This window comes from Cyprinus carpio, chromosome A2, assembly GCF_018340385.1.
Source record: "Cyprinus carpio isolate SPL01 chromosome A2, ASM1834038v1, whole genome shotgun sequence".
In the NCBI taxonomy this organism is placed as follows: domain Eukaryota; kingdom Metazoa; phylum Chordata; class Actinopteri; order Cypriniformes; family Cyprinidae; genus Cyprinus; species Cyprinus carpio.
The window spans coordinates 1054147-1077195 of record NC_056573.1 but is presented as its reverse complement, the minus strand read 5'-3'; the positions used below and the strand labels follow the sequence as shown (position 1 = coordinate 1077195).

At 37.6% G+C, this 23049-nt stretch overlaps 1 pseudogene; it reads right to left on the bottom strand.

Moving 5' to 3' along the window:
* The window catches only part of LOC122135218, a 97635-nt pseudogene that overhangs the window by 6000 nt on the left and 68586 nt on the right, over positions 1 to 23049 (bottom strand).

Genomic DNA, 23049 nt, shown 5'->3' with positions numbered 1-23049 from the left:
TCGATTTTGGGTTAGCGTGTCGGTGGACTACGGCTCTGTGGTAGTAAATGCCGCGCCACCTGAACCAGTGTTGCCAAGTCTGCGGGGTTTTTCATGGCCGCGGGTGGAAGCGACCCCAATACAAATAACGTGATTATTTAGCCCCTAAAAATGTGGAATATTACCAAGGGAACCCTGCCAAAAAAAACGATATTTAACCCCGGGATGCACTTTTACGGGGAACCTCGGGAGGAAAACCGATTATGGACTAGTTTGAGAAGCAACTGGGCAGGATGTTTTGTGTTTTGAAAAGCTGGCAATTTTACCCTGAGTTTCTGAACACCCTGTTTGTTTGAGATATACTAATAATCACATTTTTGGAGCGTTCAATTTTTCACTGATGAGATGCGCATGAAAATCACATGTGAAGTTTGCACAGCCCTACCAATCTTTCTATTTACAGTGAAATTATGTTATTTGGTCATGTAGCACATCAAATTAATAGAAACAGAATCAAACAGCACTAAATAAATTTTGTTGTTGGTGGTGATGCTTCTTAATGCGTGCAAAATTTACATATTTCCATTACAATTACACAAAACTAGCATACAAATACAAAGTTTACTAGAATTTCGTGGTGTTATCAGTACTCCATGTCGATGTGTGACGTCTTCTCATCCAAAGGAGTTGAAGTTCTTCTTTTGCGCACTGGTCCAGAGGACGACAGTCTGAGGACTTATCTACCAGCAGTAAGAAAAGGGTTGGTAGCAGAGCAGACGCCTTCACGAAAACCAAACCAGATCATGATCCCAAAACCTTCTCGTTTTAATTTAATATTATGTGAAAAGCTGGACGTGCCAACAATGCCTGCGTCACGCCGTTCTATAATGATGTGATCAGAGAGGGGGAATCTTACACGTCCTGCTTTCTGCAGGCAACTGCAAAATCAAATTCAAAACCATCATCTCACCACAACGAAACTCATACGCAAAAAAATATTCATATTCCGAGTGAAACAACCTCACGATCTGCTCCCTCGAGAACTCCACGCAGGGCTGATCAAGAGTGGCTTTCTTCTCGTTCAATGCAGAGAAAAACAGAAATCCACACGGAGCAAGGGGCTGAGGGTTACATTTAGACGCTTAAGGGCATATAAAAATACAAATGAAAAAATCTGCAAAGAGCGATTATTACTTTCCAGGCAGCTGGCGAAAGCGCTGGTCAGGGGTTACAGTTCCTGCCAGTATACGGCACTTTTAGTGGCAGCTGAGACAGAAAAAAAAAACTCACTCTCGTTTTGATAACATTTGAGAAAAGTGGTTATGGGATTCATGACAAACCAAAACAGGAGTGTGGCACGAGATCAAGTGGTTCCAGACACAATCACACCAAAATAACAGCGCGAAAATGGATTTTCTTCAATGCGTATAATTCTATGCGTTTATTAGTAACCGGTAATTTCCATCACAGTGGTCACATATGTCCTTCACAAACACCATTCTAAAGCAGGCACTACCAATTTATGTAAGTTACACACGTATAGCGCAACAGGGCCCGATGAGCCAAACTACATCACGATAATATCTTCTGTTTACATAGCGGTTACGGCTTACAGGCAAGGGACAGAAACAATACACTCTCATCTTAAAAAATCGTCTGCCAGGAAGCAGTGCCAGAGCAGGTTCTGTCGGGAAGCGGCTGGTGGTGATCGTGTAACCGTGAATTATGGGCTTCAGTGAAACGAAGAGAGACGGAGGAACATGTTTATGGCGCTTTGTCTTGATCTGATTCCGGTTCTTCTTTTCTTCGTTAGTTTGAATGTATGGTGACAAGCATAGTATCTGCCACCTACTGGACTGGCCTATGCTGAGGTTTTATGTATTTATTCTTATTATTATTATTTCCAGATTTTTGCTTTTCCTTCAATCTGATGCAGTTGGACTGTGCATTATAATAAAAAACAAAACAAATGAATATAAAACACATATTAAAACAACAATTTGTAATTGCACCACTATGAAGGCATTTTATACATACAATTCATGTTATTTTTCTATAACGAGGAACATATTAGGTTACGCCCAGGAGTAGTCTAGGTAAATAAACCTACAAATGAAATGAATGAATTACAAAAATGTTATATACACTGCATTTTCGGTACTGTATTATCTGATGGATTACTGCTTTAGTCAAAGATACTAAAGGCTGGGCACCAGAAGCCCACAGCAGGCTATAATGACCAGTCTGAACTTATTACATTTTCTAAATGTCTCCAGTACTGAAAGCAGAAATCAATAATGTCAGAGCTTTTGTAGATACTTCAGTCTTTCATAATTTAGCCCCAGAGCTCATTTAATACTGGTTGTGTCTAATTCTGACCCCTGCCAGATTAGTACCCCCTAGTGCGGTCGGTTCGGGTAGGTGAAGGAAATAATTTGGCAGGGGGGGAGGTCGAAAATGGGCACAAACACTGGGTATCATCCTACTTACCAGAGAAGTCAAGAATGATCATTGCACAGGCTATATCTGCAAGGAGAACAGCGGGGAGAAGTGGACGAACAAATCATTGTTTTAAAAACAACATGAAGAACAAGCTTCTAAAATGTTATCAGTGTCTCTCTGAAGTGTCCAGCCTCTCGTTGTTTGGGGAGGAACTCCATCTTGTGAGTGATCTGAATTATGGAAAATGTTGGTTGTTGAAGATGGATGATTAACTTTATGTCACTGTGAAAACTTAAGGCATAGCATGTTCTATGTCATGTCGCCTGTGAGGGTTAGGACAGATTTATCAGGTGATATTTTCTTGCTTGAGTTTTTTTTTGTTGGTGGCACTGTTACATTCACAGTCATCAGTGTTGGTTTTTTTTTGTTTGTTTGGTTGTTTACCAAATCTCTGGTCAAAAACAGTCACTGTCGGCACCTGCAGGGCATCACCGTTGTAATGGATACAATCTCAGTTTCTGTTTTATTTTAAGGTTTTTTCATGTTATTTATTATGATGTATATATCTCTATATATTAACTATATAAGGCTAAGTGAATCCAAAAATATTAACAAAGAAGATAATATATTTTTAAATTAATATAATCCCAGATAGTACCTGTAATCTGCAAGCAATATCTGTTAATACTCTTCATCTGGAAAGCATCTGCGTTGTACAAAACATTCATTCTGAAAACAAAACATCTATAGACATTTTTCTAGGAAACGTCTAATTCGACATTTGATAGGAAATGTTCCTATAGATGTTAGCAGATGAGCCAAACCATATAAAAAATACATCTTGCAGATATAACGCAGACGTCACAAAAGAGCGTGTGTGCTATTCAGGATAAGTTATACAATTGACCAACACTTTCTCTTGTAAAAAAACTGACATGTGAGGTTATAAGTTTACTCAAGTGTTTGTTAAAAACCTGATTTGAACTCTACAAGTTTATTAGTCCTGTTTTTTTTTAAAACCCTGGTTACGGGAATGTAGTGCAGCAGATCACAAGACCCACCAGCGGACAGGTGAACACAGCTGCAAAGATCATCGGTGCACCCCTTCCATACCATCCTGGACATTTTCCTTACACGATGCCCAGCAAAACAACAGTATCGGGATGGACCCCCCAACTCTCCCACGTCTCAGAGGTTAGTTGTGTATGGTATGCTTTTAATGTGAAACTAGCACAGCTAGACAGAATTTCTTTTTCAAACCTTCTAAACAGTAACTTAAACAACACTCGTACTCTTCTGCCCCTGTGAGAGACTGACCAAACCCCCTCAAGTCGATTCCCAGTGAAAGCCTCAGACAGCAAAATTGCAATGCGTTTAGCTTCCTTCTTTTCTGAGAAGTAAGCACAATTATCAGGAAGGTGATTACCACATCCTCAAGCAATGCAGCGTTCAGACACATTGTCCAACAATATCAAAAGATACTATGTATGTCTATTTTTGAAGATTGTAGCAAAATTTGGAAGAAAAGTGCAGCACCTAAATCGTCAACTGCTATCTTGGCACCCTTCCGCATCTTTTTTTTCAAATGTGTTAATGTTTTTAGACGCAGATCTCTTAGAGAAGTGGTGAACGCCCTCATTCTTCTGGGACATTTCCAAAACTCCTGAAAACTGGGTGGTTTATTACGCCCCCCTGAAATCTTGATTACACAAGTTTGAGCAATTTAGACCAATATCTAATCTTCCTTTTATAGGAAAAAATTCTAGAAACGTAGTCCTTAATCAGCTCGAAACAAATACTTAAACTTAAAAATGGATACATGGAATTTTTCAATCTGGTTTCAGATCCGCATCACAGACAGAGACAGCACTCATCAAGATAATAAATGATATTCGCTAAAAATTGTAATTTGGCAAAAACTATCAGTGATGGGTATTGCTAGATTCGTGCTGCGTTGGCCACTGTTGATCATAACATACTCTACAGAGACTGGAAAACTGGGATGCGTACTCAAATGGTTCAGGTCTACTTAGAAGGGAGAGTTAATTATGTGAGTCTAGGAGATGCAAAGTCACGTGGACGTCATGACATGCGGACAGTCCCACAAGGGTCAATTCTGCACCGCTCTTGTTTAGCTGTATATGCTCCCACGTAAGTCAAATATGAAAAGAACCCAAATTGCATATCACAGCTATGCTGATGACCACAGATTGGACATAGCCTTGTCGCCAATGACTACAGCCCCATTGGGAATCCTCTGTTCAATGTATTGATTGAATTAATAGTTGGGAGTCCCAGAACTTTCTTCAGTTAAACAAGCAAAAAACTAAGTCATTGCATTGGAACACAAAGATGCAGTTTTCTTAGGGTGAATGCATACCTGACTCTAGGGATTCAAACAACTAAAAATCAAGTCAGGAATTTGTGGATTCTGGAGGACGACCTAGTTTCGTTAGTCACGTTCAAAGCAGGAACTAAATCAGCAAAACTATCATCTAAAAAACATTTCCAGACTTAGATGTTTGTTTCCAGTCAAAGACTTGGAGAAACTTGTTCATTCATTTATCACAGCAGGGTGGACTGTGTAATGGTCTCTCACCGGCCTTCCCACGAAGACCATTAGACAGCTGCAAGCTCATCCAGAAATGCTAAGTGCCAGAATTCTGACTAGTAGAACAACAAATGGAGCCTATATCAAACCAGTCCCTTCGTTCCTTACCAAACCTGCTTCCAGTACATTTTAGGATTGCATTTTAACAGTACTTACCGTTTATAATCCCTCAATGATCTAAGGACCAAAATATAGCAGATATGTTCCACTGAATATAACCCTAAATGACCAATAGATCTTAGGATCGAGTCAGTTAGAAAATACCGGGTTCACACAAAAACCAGGGGAGCGCCCATTTAGTAACTATGCCGTCGGCAGTGGGGAAATTCAGCTCCAGACGAGATCAGATGTGCTAAATACCTTAGCACATTTCAATCTAGACTCAAAACTCATCGTTAGCTGTGCATTTATTGCATGAGCACTGTGCGATTCACGAACTGATTGCACTGTATTTACTTTTCACTGTATTTTATGTAAAAAATCTTTTCTATTTTTAACTGTTTTACAATTCATTTTAAATGTCAATTTTTAAATCATTTCAAAGTTTTAAAATTGCTTGGTTTTTTTGGTTTGTAATTATTTTTCTTCATGATTATTGACTTTCTTTTATGTAAAGCACTTTGAATTACCATGGTACGCAATGTGCTATATAATAAACTTGCCTTGCCTTGCCTGCCGTACAGTGTTTATGGTGATTTGATAGTATAGTTTGAGTTGTTTGTTTTTAAACATTTCTTTAAGCATTAAAGCAAAACTGTCAGTAGGTTAGTTGTTATAGGTTTATACTATTTTACTTCATTGGTGTATGTCTTATTTTTGTAGCACTGTGTGGTACTTTGAGGCAGACATTTCGTCCACTGTTGTCCACAATTTGTGGATGAACAAATTAAGCTCAACTTGACTTTGAACTGAATTAACTATTCATTTAAAGGGTTTGTAGCCTAAATATGTACTAAAGAGTAGTATAACTGCCGTTTTTGTTAAGCAACCAAAACTGCAAATGGGTTCTAACAATACCCGCCTCCAGTGGACTTTTATTACAAATGTGCTTTATAAGTACCAAATAAACAGCCATATGCCGTAATATGCATGTACCTAAGCAACTAGTTAAAAGTGAGAAATGGTTCCTTGAACATAAAGGGATATTAAAAAGGTGTAAGTTCTTGGTACTTTAAAGTCTCTATAAAGCTCAGGGGTCGAGTGAAGGTAACAAGAAACTATTCATGATTCATGACTTTCCTCTCAAGTAGTTTATTTATTGGTAGTAAGACCGTATTGATGATATATACATAATTCAATAATACATTACAAACCTGGTAATGGAGAGCTGTACTCATCTAAATTTTTTAAGAATAATATATATTTAAATGACATAAACTATCAATTCAGTATTCTATACCGCAGTATCATACAGATTAGCAAATTAAGGAATGAAAGGAAAGGAAACAAGACCAACACAAGTCAGACGGTCTCAAAAATGTTTTATTTATATATATTTTAAAATAATCAGTCAATTCATCTGCCGGGGACGAGTTTTTGCCGGTGGTTCTGCCATTGAATCCATCTTCCTAACTCCGGCAAAACAAAACAAAACACAAAAAAATGGCAGAAAGCAAGAAACCCGACAAACCACAAGTCAGCAACTTTCAAAAATAATGTGTGAATTTCCATTAAATGCATTGTATTTATTTACTTAACAAAAGCGAAGTGTTTTAATGCAATCAGTCTGGATTATGAAGCATCTTATCAATATCTAATCAAGTCTAAAATAAATTGACATAGGATTTAATAGGCCTATAACTGAAACTGGATGTGCACGGAGGTTCCTTGGAAGTGCTGGTACTATCTCACAACATGGTTTTCCAGTAAGACACTTCATTCACAGCACAGGGATTTTTTAATCTTCGCAGTGATTTATCATTACAATCATCTATAAGACAAAACTAGGATTGTCAAATATAGAGGAAGCTCCAGCATTAATCGAGTTTGGTCCTTTTCGTTCACCAAAGATGATGTCTTCCTTTTACATCATAGCAAAAACCTATTTTTTTCAATATTTTAGAATTTCAGATGGATTGAATCGTCTCGGATCCTGAAAGGCCACGATGAATTTCATGCCATGCACACCAGAGTGAACGCGAGGCAGTATCTCCTCAACACTTTGGCATATTGAGACGATACTTAGTGTACGTGGCCAAAAATCACTCGACTCATTTCTTTAGATTCAGTGCAACAGATAAAACAATTTTACAGTTGAGCGTCAATCATTTTGAATTTTGTCATAAAATGCTGTTTTACGAATGCTTTGTCAAATTATCTTGACAATAGCACAGTTGAAGATGCCCTCTGATGCTCACAGGGTCTCTGCAGGATTAATAAAATCGAATTCACAAATAAAACGAATACCATATAAGAGGGGTAGGGCAATGTCTAAAAGCTTGATGTACTACAGGAGCAGGGCTGGGGAACACTGGTTTAAATCCCTTGTTTCGTCTAGCTCTGTAACACACGTCTCAAATAATTACAATACACTAGTGACTACCTCCATATGTGCTGTGGCAGCTGTACATTTTTTCTGCTCACCTCGAGCAAAAATGAATTGTCCTTGAAACTTTTATCATACATTCACGGCATGCCCTTCTGTGATGACGCTTTGGAAACAAAAACAAAGTACAAAGCGAAGCGAGCCACACGACTCCTATGGAGTCATTTCTTGCAGCTGCGGCCGCTTTGATGCAACGTACTGCCGTTCTGATCCAAAAAACACAGTGTGAACAGAATCCAGCAGGCAGGGCATTTTTTGATTTGGCTTTTGATTTTTCATTTAAAAAAAAACCCAACTCACTGTCGTTGCTGTCTTTTAACAGGTTATCTCCATTCTCATCATCATCCTCTCCTGTTTTTTATCTCCTCAGAAGGAAGGTCCTTCTGTTTGAAGACAAACAAAGATAAAGTTAGCTGTTTGCTTTAAATACTGAACATTGAGTGAATTTTGCAATTTAAATTAAATTATATTGTACACCATCCATCACTAATGTTGCCACCCTTGGTAAATAAAAGCAAATGGATTATGAAAAGTGTTTTGTTGTTTCTCCTCCATTCAGAAAGTTAAAAAAACTAATCTTTAAATACAATCACACCCAAACTTTATTGGCAGCTTTAACACCATTGCACAAATGTTCGAAAGGCTTCTTAAAAATATCAAAACATTATAAAATATAAAAAAAAAAAAAATCGCTTTTAAGAACTGATTCCAAAATGGTTTTACTGCATCACTGCAAAAAAAAAAACTTTGTAAGGGTATTTTTTTTTTTTGTAAGTGTGGTGAGGGTGCAATAATTATGAATGCAATAAAAAAAAAAAAAACTAGATGCTTCAGTTACTTAATAATGTAAATACCGTGAAAATTCAATGAAAAACCAAAAGATTTTTTCTAGCTCTATCAGCAAGGGTGCCGATATCTGTTGACGGCACTTGTTTACGCTTCTGTTACACCACTGAAAAGCCTGAATGTTATCTAATTCTAGAAAGCTCTCTACTGGCTGATGATGAGAGGTCCACTCACAGGAAGCGCTTGGCCATTTGATGACCATGTTTTCCAGATATGCGCCAACTCTTGACTGCTGGTTGGTGGGCTGGAAGAAGTGCGGGCTCCTCTGGAGAGCATCGCAAGCTCGCCAAGCCGTAGTTTGAGTTACGCACAACTCTGAGGGCACGACGAACAAATCGTTTATCCTGAGGCACAGCTTGATCATTTATGAGACTGAATAGTAAATCTCTGTACTTGTACTCATCCTCCACCAGTTAGTTGGGTCTGCCTTGCTCGATGGCTTCCACGAAAAACTCCCCAGTGCGGCATGAACTCCCTTTAATCGAGAAACCATTAATGCAACTTTTATCGCATAAAGCATCTGTGTGCAAGCGTTTACCAACACAAACCTGCTATCTGACTTGCAGGCCTCCATATTGTCATGGTTTAGATTCCAGAGCCTCGTCAGTTCCTCACTGGTGAGGAGCAGCAGAAATGCAAAATAAGATCAGAATCGAAGACTTACACAAGTTGCACAGCAATCTATTACGATCTTACTTTCCCATGAGGATTTTGCGATCTGGGCCCTTCCCAAAAAGTCCTCTGGTGCTTGTCTCTTTCTGCTGGGACGGATGGGTTTGGTCTCTGCTGGTCTGAGAGAAACACGACTCGATTCACATATCCATTCAGAGCTAGGGTTCAGATTCAGTACATCTGGGTAAATTATATGTTCTGTTTTATTTATGTAATACCTTCTCTTTCACAAGCTTGGACAGCCTTCATTTTTCCAAGAGTTCCAGTTTTCTTCTGTGTTCAGGATGTGCTGTTGAAGATATAATAAATACATTAAAATCTAAAATAAAGAAGCTTTTGGAGCACTAGGCTGCAGTAGTATCTATCTATACGGTTCAACTACAATCCACGGTGTATACTGTGCAGATACTTACTTACCTCAACCATAGATGCAAACTGTCCCCATCTGGAGGGGTTTCTTTCAGTAACTTAAATGAGTAGAAGCAGGTGTACAGGCAATGAATGAATATTTAGCACACACCTCCAATCAGTGATTGGTAAGATTAAAACAAACCTGATAGACTGGTTTGGTTGTGTCCTCGATCTAAAGACTGATAGATCATTCAAAGCACAGCTGGAACTGTGAAGATTAAGAGAAAGTGCAGTAAAAATAAAAAAAGGTAGTGGAAACTGTACGTTACTGTTATCCTTGCAGCTTGGAAAGTCTAAAATGATGCTGAACATGCTTTCTGCTTCCCCTGACCTCTTGAACTTGACCTGGCCCCTTGAGATACTGGAAGAGTGACGAGATACCGAAGCAGGAAAAAAAAAAAAAAAAAAAGGCTAGTGGCGTCTGAAGTTGCTGTCACTCAGTTGAAGGTCCATCAACTGCAGAAAGATGCCAAAATTTGCTTTGTGTTACCAGGACTTCGTGACTGAAGTGTACTTGTAACAGCAAGACTTTCTTATTGAACACACATGATTAATAAAGACTGGAAGCACCGCACTTTCTCACTGGTGAGGAACTTGGCCGAAGTAAGACGCAAAGTGGTCTCCAACGGCCGGTCTCATCTCCCCTCCAGCTTTCTCTTTGAGGCCTGCATGTCATCCAGTTTGTAGCTCTTGAACACAGCTAAGCGCCTCATCCCTGAAAACTGCACAGAAAGGGAGCTTACAGCTGAGGGAGATTTAAACAAGATACAGGTGGACAAGATGTGTCCAGCTTTTTTCCTTCTAGTCAGTTCTTCTCTGCAGTTCACAGATATACTGTAGTCCGTCACACATAGCAAACTATGGACAACCACAAAGTGTGCATATACTTAAACTGTACTTAAAATGTTTTGTTTTTAATAGGAAGCTTGATCAAATACTTCTCAGCTCTGTTGGTGGGGTACCATTTTTTTTATTTTGGTTGTGCATGCTCATTTTGTTTTTAATAGGAAGCTTGATCAAATACTTCTCAGCTCTGTTGGTTGGGTGCAATACCTTCAAGAGTTGATTCAGTTTTTTACATTTAACTTCAAATGAATCCAACATGACTGTCTTGGAGGAAGACCTTGGTTTGGATGAAACCCTCAATAACGGGAATGATTTTATACCTTGAGGAAGCCCATCCATGAAATTTGTCGACACTTTTACAGGGTTTCTGAAAGTCCTGCAGGGTCCAGAATTTCCTGTACAGTTGTAGTCTATAGGAATGGGCTACAAAACAAAAGCCCTCTGAATTAGACACTAGTGATTAAGTGTTTAAAAACAGACAAATAGAGTGTTTTCAATAGGGGATGTGAAATGCAAATATTGTTTACCAGGGAGCGTGCATTCTTCTCACCCATCTCTCCCCCCTCCCTCCATGCCCTCCTTCTTTAACCTCTGTGTGTTTGGGGTGAAAACATTCAAACATGTCTCACTCTACTGTAGAATTTGCTGTGGTGTAAGTAAATCAAACCCAACATCTGTCACGTGACTGTACCTCAGTCCGAGTGTGCTATCCTGCTCTTTTTATGGAACACTGTGATGTTACGAGGTTGAACTGACTCTGTAAGTTCAGGCCTGTAACACAGCAAAAAACATTAGCACCAACCGAAACAAAGAACCAAGAGAAACAAGAAATTAAAAAGTATACCTATTTTTCTGACAAAGGGAAGAGTCGTGCTAAAAACAGCTGGATTCGTCCACAAAACACTGTGTTCTGAGACTGGAGAGTCTCCGGAGGAGGTCTGTGGGAAAACACAGCGGCGATTTTAGGCTTCTTCCCACATTCACAATAAGAATACTCTGGATAACCTAGTATTGTCGCATCGAGCGAATTCATGATTTGATTTAACGCTTATACATCAACAAACCAAACAGAAACACAATTATACATTTCAAATTATAACACGTTGTGATTACAAAAAAATTTTTATTATAAAAACTGACATCTAAAAGTTTGTTTCAGAAGAAAGGTCTGTTTTAAGATTAAATACATATTAGATTGGTACCGTTTTAAGATAATCCATCAGAGAAAAAAACATGCATAAAATTTAAACTTAAACTCACCATTGCACATTCGAAACAATAATTTTTTCCAGCAAGTAAATGTACTCTGTAAAAAAGAGCAAACATTAATATACACCTGCCACACCAATTTAAAGGGGTTTTAATTTGGTATGACCATAGCTATCCCCGTTTACAAAAAAGTGACGACACAAATAATAAAAGCCAAATTTAGTAAAGTTGGGTTTTGAACTGTCTGGGATGTTCCAAAACTGTCTTAGAGTTCGAAAAGTCGGTTTTAATGAAAACTTCAAACACTAACTGTGGCATGATATTACATAGTTTCTAGACAGTAATACAATTTATTAGGGCTGTGCAAAAAATCAAATATGATTTTCATGCACATCTCCTCAGTAAAGGCGCTCCTGTGATTAGTAGTAATTTTCCACACGTGTGTTCAGATCAGGGTTGCCAGGTTTTACAACAATCCTGCCCAGTTGCTTCTCAAAAATATTCTAAACTAGCCCAATCGCGTTTCGTTCCGGGCGAAAAAATACACTTTTTTTTTCAGGTTGCCTTGGTAATATCCCATTTTAGGGGCTAAATATCACGTTATTGGTATTGGGGTCGCTTCAAAACCCCCGACATGAAAAAAACCGCAGACTTGGCAACCTGGGTTCAGGTGGAGCGGCATTTACTACACAGAGCCGTAATTCACTGACAATCTACACAACATCGATTTTTAAACACAGCAGGCGATTTCTTTGTCGATTTTGTGTAGTTGTCGTGGACTAAGGCTCTGTGTAGTAAATGCCGCTCCACCCTGAACACAGTTTGCCAAGTCTGCGGTTGTTTTTCATGTCCGCGGGTTGAAGCGAACCCAATAAAAAAACGTGATATTTAGCCCCAAAATGTGAACTTACCAAGGGAACCCTGCAAAAAAACGGATAATTTAACCCCGAGGATGCTTTTTAGGGGGAACCTCCTGGAAACACGACTGGACCGTTTGGATAAGCAACTGGGTAGGATTGTTGTGAAAACCTGGCCAACCCGGATCTGAAAAACGTGCTGGAGAGATATACTAATCACAGGAGCGCCCGTCACTGATGAGATGAGCATTGAAAATCACATTTGATGTTTTGCACAGCCCTACAATTTAGTTATATTTACTCAGGAATTATGTGATTTTGGGCATGTAGCACATCATATTAATTAAGAAACAGAATTCAAACACAGCATAAATACATTGGTTTGGTTGGTGGTGATTCTTCTTGAATGCTGTGCAAAACTGTACATATTCAAATCTACAACTTTACACAACATTAAGCAATACCACCTAAAAGTTCAGAACTTACAGACTTCCACGGCGAGACGTTTCTCTTCAACAAAAGGAGAAGATTTTGTCGCACTGGGCCAGAGGGAAGACCAGCGAGGACATCTCCCAGCAGAAAAGGCGACAGGGGTTGCGAGAGAGCAGACGCCCTCACGAAACCAAACAGGACTCATGAGCTCCAAAACCTTCTCTTTATAACTTTAATATTCTATGTGCAAAAGTGGACGTGCACCCATGCCTTCCGTCACGCCGTTCTATACTGATGTAGATCAGAGCGAGGAAATCTTTCCACGTTGCTTTCGCTTTCACCTGCGGAATCAAAATCAAAACCATCATTCGCACAACATACGCGCGCTTAAACTCAATAACGCAAAAAATATTCATATTCTCGAGGTGAAAAACTCTACGATTGCATGTAGACCAGTTAGATGAACTCCACGCAGCGGCTTGATCACGAGTGGCTTTCTTCTCCGTTTCACTGCAGAGATAGACAACAGAAATCACACCGAGCACCGGCGGGATGAGGGTTACAGTTAAGACGCTTTAAGCCTATAAAAATACAAATGTAAAATCTTGGAGAGGTACAGAGCGATTATTATCTTCCAGGCAGATGGCTGAAGCGATGGTCGTCGGGGGTTACAGGTCCTGATGTCCACGGCACTGTTTAGTGGCAGATGGAGAACAGAAATAAACAAGTAGTTTGATAACATTTGAGAAAAGTGGTTATGGGGATGCAGGACAAAAAACAGTGAGTGTGGCACCGAGCTAAAGGGTTTCCAGACACAAATCACACCATACTACAGCGAAAATGTTATTTTCGTAACATTTGCGTATTAATTCTAGGCGTTTCATTTAGTAACACGGGAATTCCATCACCAGTGGCACATTAGTCCTTCAACAAACACAATCATAAAAGCATGAACGAAAAGATTACTGCAAGTGACACCCACGTCTAGCGCACAAAGGGCAGCATGCGCCATAAAATACACGACGATAAGATCTTCTTTACAGCGACTTAACCGGCTTTTTAACAGGCAAGGGACAGAAACAATCCATCTAATCTGTCAACAATGTTCTCTGCCCGTGGCCAGGCAGGTCTGTCGGGAAGCGGCTGTGGTGATAGTTTGTACGTGATTATCTCTGCGCTCAGGAAACGAAAGAGAGACGGAGGAGACGGTTTACTGGCGCTTTGTTGATCTGCTTCGAGTGTTCTCCTTTTTTCGTTAGGTTGCATGAGTGGTGATCCGCATGTTATTTTCGCCACCTACTGGACTGCCTCTGCTGAGGTTTGATTTTATTTATTTATATTATTATTATTATTTCCAGCTTTTTTGCTTTTCCTTCAATCTTGATTTGCAGTTGGACTGTGCATTATAATAAAAAACAAAACAAATGAATATAAAAACACATATTAAAACAACAACAATTTGTAATTGCAACTCCACTATGAAGGCATTTATAATAAATAATACATATGTTATTTTTCTACTAAAGAGAAAAATATTAGGCTTACGCACAGTAGTATTCAGGTAAATAATATCCCACAGACTGAATGAATTAAACAAATGTATAATAACACTGCAGTCATCTGTACTGTATTATCTGATGGGATTAATGCTTTAGTAAAGATACTAAAGGCGTACCACCAGAAGCCCAAAGCAGGCTATTATACTTTGACCAAGTCCCGGCTTCTATTACTATTTCTTTTAATTACTCCAGTACTGAAAGCAGAATCAATAATGTCAGAGCTTTTTGTAGATACTTCAGATCTTTCATAATTTAGCCCCAGGGGTCATTTAATCAATGGTTGTTGCTTCTAATTTGACCCCTGCCAGATTATTACCCTAGTGGCGGTCGGTTTTTAGGGTTAGGGATGAAATAATTTGGCAGTGGGTCGAAAAGGGCAACAACACTGGTAATCCATACTCGTACAAGGAGAACAGATAGAAGACAAGAAGATCAGTTGCAGAGATATTTGCAAGAAGAACAAGCGGAACAGTGGTGAAAAATACATCTGTTCTCACAACAACAAGAAGAAACAAGCTAAAAATGTTCTCGTGTCTCTCAGAAGTGTACAGCTACTTCGTTGGGGGGAGGCTCCATTTTGATGTTGATACGAGTATTGGAAACTGTGGTTTGAGATGTGATTAACTTTATCACTTTGAAAATTCAGGCTATATAATGTTCTCTGTCATGTCGCCTGTGCTGGTTAGGACAGATTTATCCAGGTGATATTTTATTGCTTGATTTTTTTTTTGTTGTTGCACTGTTCCATTCACAGTCATAGTGTTGTTTTTTTTTTTGTTTGTTTGTTTGTTTTACCAAATCTCTTTCAAAACAGTCACTTGTCGGCACCTGCAGGCATTACGTTGTAATGGATACAATCTCAGTTTCTGTTTTATTTTAATGTTTTTCATTTATTTATTTACTGATGTATTGATATATTAACTATATAAGCTAACATGAATCCAAAAATCTAAACAAATAAGATATTATATATTTTAAATTAATATAATCCCAGATAGTACATGTACATCTGCAAGATATCTGTTAAATATCTCTTCATCTGGAAAGCATCTGCTGTGTACAAACATTCATTCTAAATCATAAACATCTTATAGACATTTTCTAAACGTCTATTCGACATTTGATAGGAAATGTCCTATAGATGTATTGCAGATGAGCAAACACTCTAAAAAATACATCTTGCAGATATACGCAGACGTCAAATAGATGCTTGTTGTGCTATCAGGGATAATTTATACATTTGACTAATCACTTTTCTTTAAAAAAACTGAAATGTGAGGTTTATAATTTTATCAAAGTTTTTGTAAAAACCTGTATTTGAACTCTAAAGTTAAGTCATGTTTTTTTAACATGGTACGGGAACTGTAGTGCAGCAGATCACAAGACCCTCCAGCGGACAGTGAACACAGCTGCAAAGATCATCGTGCCCCTCTTCCCTCCATCCTGGACTTTTTTCCTTACACGATGCTCCTGCAAAACCAACAGTATCGTGAAGGACCCTCAATCCCCCACAGTCTCAGTAGGTTAGTTGTGTATGGTATGCTTTTAATGTGAAACTAGCCACAGCTAGACAGAATTTCTTCTAAAACCTTCTAAACAGTAACTTAAACAACACTCGTACTCTTTTTGCCACTGTTGAGAGACTGACAAACCCCTCAAGTCAGATTCCCAGTGAAATGCTCTCAGACAGCAAATGCAATGAGTTAGCTTCCTTCTTTTCTGAGAAGATCATCAATATCAGGAAGGTGATTACCACATCCTCAAGCAATGCAGAGGTCAGACACATTTGGCCACAATATCAAAAAGATACTACTGTATGTCTATTTTGAAGCATTGATAAAAATTTTGGGAAAAAATCAGCACCTAAAATGCAACCGCTATCTTGGCACCCTTCCCCCTTTTTTTTTAAAAAAGGTGTTAACTGTTTAAAACAGATCTCTTAAAATGGGAGCCTCACTTTTTCGGGACTTTTCCCAAAACCCCCTAAACGTTTTTATTAAGCCCTCCTGAAATCTTGATAACACAATTTGAGCTTAAGACCAAATCAAATCTCCTTTTAAGGCAAAATTCTAGAAAACGAGCCCTTAATCGCTGAAAAAATACTTAAACTAAAAATGGATCCGGAAATTTTTTCAATCTTTTTTTCGGCCGCATCACACACAGAGACAGCACTCATCAAAAAAAAAAATTTTCCTTTAAAATTGTAATTCGGCAAACTATCTGCGGTTTTGCTAGATCTCAGTGCGGGTTTGACATTTTTGATCAAAACATATTTCCAGGGGGGAAAACGGGGGATGGGTTACCAAATGGTTCAGGTAAACTTAAAGGGAGAGGTTTTATGTGATCTGGAAAGGCATAATCTAAGTGCGTCCTGACGCATCCCCAAGGCTAAATTCTTCCCGCTCTTGTTTAGCCGGGGTTTGCTCCCCCTAAGTCAATAAGAAAAAACCAAAATTGCCTATCCCATGCTGATGATAACCAATTTACCTACCTTGTCCCCAAAAATGACTACACCCCCTTGTTTTCCCTCTGCAATGTTTTGATGAATTAATAGTTGGATGTCCCAGAACTTTCTTTTTTTAAACAAGGAAAAACGAAGTCATTGCTTTGGGAAAAAAAGAGAATTTTTCGGGGTGGATACCTTGACTCTGGGGGTCAACAACAAAAAATCAAGTCGAATCTTGTGTGATTCTGAGACAGCCCTTTATTTCATATCACGTCAAAGCAGAAACAAATCAAACTTCTTTTTAAAAAAAATTTTCAAAATTAGATTTTTTTGTTTCCAGTAAAGATTGGGAAACTTTTTCTTTTCCTTTATCACCACGGGGGGACTTTTAATGGTCTCCTCCCCGGCCTTAAAAGACCATTAGACAGCTGCACTCACCAAAACATGCTGCCGGATTCGACCAAACCAAAATCTGACATTCACACCAGCCTCGGGTCTTACCTGGCTTTCCATTCTTTTAGGATTGTTTTAAAAGTATTTCTCGTTTATAAATCACTCAATGACTAGGACCAAAATATTCGATATTTCACTGAATTAAACTAAACTGCCACTCGATCTTAGGACAGTCATTAAAAATCCAAGGGTTCCCAAAAAACAAGGGAGTCCCCTTTGTTCTACCCCGTCTGCAGTTGGAATCAGTTCCAGAAAGTCAATTTTGCTAAAACTTTGTCATTTAAATCTAGACTCAAAAATCATCTGTTTAGCTGTGCATTTTTTGAAGACCTGGGCGATGTCCCAACTGTGCACTGATTTTCGTATTCACGTATTTTTGTAAAAAATTTTTCTATTTTTAACTGTTTTAAAATTTATTTTTTGTAATTTTTAAATCATTTCCAAATTTTAAATTTCTTGGTTTTTGTTTTTAATTTTTTCTTCATGATTATTTCTTTCTTTTATGTAAAGCACTTTGGATTACCATTTGTCAATGGCTTATAAATAACTTCCTTTTGCCCTTTCCTACAGTGTTTTGTGTGCTTTGTATAGTTTGTATTTTGTTTTGTTTTTTAAACATTTATTTATAGCATTTAAGTCAAATTTTCAGTAGGTTGGTGTTATGGTTTATCTTTTTCTTATTGTTGTAGTCTGTATTTTTTTTAGCCTGTGGGACTTTTGGGGATACATTTCGCCACTGTATGTCCCAATGTAGGAAAACAATAAGCCACGACTTTAACTTGAAATTAACTGTCATTTAAGGGGTAGCCTAATATTTACTAAAAAGTAAATTTCCGTTTTTTAGTTAAATCAAGCCAAAAATGCAAAAGGGTTCTACAATACCGCCTCCTGGACTTTTATTCAAAAGTGCTTTATAATACAAAAAAACAGCCAAAATGGGAATATGCATGCTAATAAGCAAATAGTTAAAAATGAAATTGGGCCCTTAAAAAAAGTGATATAAAAAAGGGGAATTTCTTGGTATTTAAAGTCTCTTATAAACTCAGGGTCGGTGGGGGTAAAAACAACTATCATGATCATTGACCTTTCCCCTTCCCAGTTTTTTATTTGTATTAAAACATATTGTATGATATAAATTTCAAATTTTAATATTACTTCAAACTGGTAATGGGAACTTTATCTCTAATTTTTAAGAATAATATATTTAATCGACATAAACTATCAAATTTGTATTACTTTTTAACTGAATTCTACAGATTAGCAAATCTAAGGAAGAAAGAAAGAAAAAAGACAAACACAAGTCAGAAGTCTCAAAAATGTTTTATTTATATATATTTTAAATATCCAGTCAATTTCTATCTGCCAGGAGACGAGCTTGCCCGGTGGTTCTGCATGTAATCCATCTTTACTCAGCTCCTGCAAAGCAAAAACAAAACACAAAAAAATGGAAGAAAGAAAACCGAGTCAGCACTTTCAAAAATGTTTTATTTTTAAATGCATTTTTATTGTATTTTACTTTTAAAGAGAAGTGTTTTAATGCAATCATCTGGATTATGAATCCATCTTTATTCCATATATAATCAATTCTAATAAATTGACTATCAGGATTTAATAGGCCTATAACTGAAACTGGATGTGCACGGAGTCCTTGGAAGTGTGGTACATATCACAAATCATGTTCCATTAAGACACTTCATTCACGTGGATTTTTTAATCTTCAGGATTATCATTATCAATCATTGCTATAGACAACTGATTGTCAATAGAAGTCAGCATAATAGATTTGGTTCCTTTTGTTCGACAAAGATGATGTCTTGCTTCCTTTTACATATGCAAACTCCTTTAATTTGTTTGGAATTTGTTTGTCTGGCAGTACAGCGGCTTGAGGAGATCTACGGCATTGTGTTGGTTCATGTCTCATCAGCACACTGTGAGAAACGCTGATAAACTGAACTTTTGGGTGTTGCAGTTCGGTCACTCGATAAAATTGCCGTTCAGAAGTGTCACTCCACCCTCAGCGAAAGCTACCCGATATACTCGTCTCTATCTGTATGTGCTTCGATTGCTGCAAGGGAAGTTAAAAGCTCCATACGCAACAAGTCTGACCGGCTGTCAGTATGTGAGACATTCATCCGCTGGAAAAAATAGCTATAAAAGTGATTCCAACGAGATTGCTCTGATATATTGCTATCGTTACGGTTGTGTGGTGTGGGAATTGTCAAACTTCGTGTTTCTAGGATCGTATCGTTTTTGGTGTGAACGGGTCTTTAGATTGTGCCGTTTCCAATTGTTGAACACTAATGTTCAGTAAACTTGATTACCAATAACAGTATATCTATTGACAGAAACAGTTTGGAATAAGACTAACACTGACTTTACAAACGATCTCCATCTCTGTTTATTTCAGCTACCTCATGAAACAATAAATGCATTAGACATAAATCATAGTTTTTCATTGGAACCTAGCCAAAATTCATAATTGCATTTGAATGACAGCCAATCATTTTAGGCATGCAGCTTAAATTCTTTCCATCCCTCCAAAGCAGTTCCACGCTGATGCATTTTGATACGTCCTATGTTTTCAGTGGTGTCAAAACATTAAACAGATGCTAGCTTGGAGAATGAAAAGCTGTCCATAAAGAGGCTTACTTATAGTTTAGTTAATAGCGGTGGTATAGCACTAATTAAAAACATTATCGTGAGTGGATCCATGATACAATAACTCTGTTCCATGCCAAATAGGAAACCACTCTTCCTTGCAAAGTACTTGTGGATATTACATTTTTAACTGATGTTAACAGTAATTGCGACATCAGGCGTGTACATGTCCAGCAGCCCCAGATTTGGAATTATGTGTAATTTGTGACATCGTCAAAGTGGCTGCTTCGGGCACCGCTTAGTCTCCGTTAGTCGGAGGTGATTACGGAAGTTGACATCAGGTCGGTTTGTATTGTTAACTTTGCATGAAGTGTTCTCAAAAAACACTCAGTATATGGTGAGAATATTTGCGACAGACGCTTAAAGATGAATTGCTTAACTCTTAATCAGATGTTACAAAACTCTTTTCCCTCTATATCCCAGCTTAATAAACACGAGACAGACACAACAAACATTGCCTCACTGGACCGCCTGTTCAGTCAATTGCAGATGGGGATAGTGCTAGGAACCTGTTTTTTTTTTTTTTTTTTTTTTTTTTTTTTTTGCAGATTTGGTATGCTAGCGTGCCTCAGAAACGCATATGCCATTTCCAATTTGACTTAATGTGGCTGGATATTTAGCTTGTATAGGCTTAACAGAAGATTGAAACTCTCTCCCTTTCATAGAATATATAAGTACATCTACCAGTCAAAAGTTTTTAATAATTAAAAATATATATATATATATATATATATTAATTTGTTCTTGGAAAGTGTTTTTTACTGCTTAAAATTTTGTGTGGAAATTATGCTACATTCTAGAGTTTGCTTCTTGGAAAAAAACAAACAAAACAAAACAACAGGTGGAATTATTACTTTGAAATGTAAACCTTAACTGTTACTTTCAATCCTTTTAATGCAGAATCTAATGTATGTTATTTATTTATTTATTTATTTTTAATTGTCTCCCCAATTTGGTTCCTTGTGTATCATGGTTTCCAATAAGAAAATATTACACAGCAAAAAACTTTTTTCAACATTGATAATAATAAATGTTTCTTGAGCAGCAAATCATCACATTAGAATGATTTCTGAAAGATCATGTGCCACTTGAAGCTGAAAAAATTCACAGCTTTAATCACAGGGATATATTACACATTTTACAGTTATGTTAATATTAATAATAAAAATATTACTGTACTTTTGGCATTCAGATAAATGCAGTCTTCTTTCAACAACAATTATTCCAAATTAATTATTTTCAAACTTTTCACTGGTTGTAGCATAATATAGTTCTAGTTTAGGCATAAATTGTATTGTATATAAATTGACATACACCTTGTGAAGAATCCACAAGATAAGATGATGGAAATTTTGCTTATTGAGGGTACTACAGCAAAAACTGCCAAAAAACAAGCAACCCCTTTTTATTCTGCAAGGTGGCATGTGAATGTACATCCGCTTACTGTGTGTGTATACAGTAAGGGCGCCGCAGCATGGTAACATTTGATATTTATTACTGTATGAATTAAGACGAAAATAAAAAACTGGAATGGCAAATTCAAAAGTCAAGATAAGTCACATTAGCTGGAAAAACAAGATTAATTTATTCAGGTCATTCTGCCAGCCTTACAGAGAAATGATTTGCTCCAGTGAAATAACTCTGTTAAGGGCACTGAATTACACGAAATTCCTGAGAGTGAAATAGAAAACGCGAGAAGTAGCTGGAAAGTAGTCAATTTAGCTAGAAAAATAAGATATTCATTAGTGAACAACTGATGTAGAGAAATTGGAGAATCGCCTGTTTATTTTGGATTGCATGATAGACGTCTGGTTTGTACCAGGGATCGTACTATCTTCAAAGGAATTGTGCTACATGGACACTAAAAATACAAGTTACAGGTGTGTATCACTATTAAGCCCATTTGCGGTTCAGGGCCAGGGCTCACTGACCAGTTAACCAGATGGGCTGGTTCGGGGTGGTTTCAATATAGCGAGTTCTGTTTCGGTGAGGAGTCCGGATCAGCTGTGCCTGTCTATAGATACCATTTCATACGCTTTGCGCATAGCGCTTCCTTCTTTTGGTTGCCAGGTATAGGCAAGAATGTCGTAATCATCGAGAGCAGCAGCCTACCCTGTTCCGCCACTATGGGGTGTGACAATTCGCTTAGTATTATCTGCTGTGAGGAAAGTTATGGAAATATATTACATTTAGAGAAATAACAAAGCATATGTAGTAATATTGTCATTTGTTTGCACATACGGACTTTACTTTCTTGCAAAAGAACCAATCAATTTCATTTCTGCTAAAAGAATATTTACAGGACATAACAAACTCATGTGTCAACACATGTTTTATGTATGCAAGATATACCATTTTTGCCTTTGTAATTATATAGGATTATAATCTCAAATCATAAAGACGATGAACCTGGCTTTAAGTCGTGTCTTTCATTCATGTATGCAATTGTGATTTGTTCCGGTTTCCCCCACCAATGGTGTATACTTCGATCATTGTTATGATGTTATTTGTGTGCCCAAAATTACATGCTCCACATGTGTAGTCGTTCTGTCATCATTAATCAATACCATACACCTTTTTTCGATCTTTGTATACATTCATGACTATCGTTTAGTATTAGACTTGTCGTAACTAAACTCGTTTATCACAGGATTTTGTTAAACAGGGTTAGTAGTCTTGTGATGCACATGTGATTTCTTCCAAATCCCAAGAGAAAGAAAATATATTCCAATTTGGTGGTATCTAACCCTATATTCCGCATCAAAGCTCGCAGCTGGGGTTGTCGTTAAAGGAAACTGCAGGGTGGTGTTGTAGAGTTAAGAAAAGTCTAGTAGCTAATTAAATCATAAACAAAGTTGCATTTGCAATTTGTAACATCTTCATAACAAATAGGAACCTATTTTACTTGTTTTATCTGTCTGTCATGTGGAGTGTGATTATGTGTAATCTACTGTTTTAATCAATATGTAAACGAAGTACTCGTCGTGTGTAAGTCTCCGTATTTAAAATGATTGTGAATATGAATCTACTGACCAAAGTACCTGCCTTATGGAATCACCGATTACATGTCTACTGTTCTCATT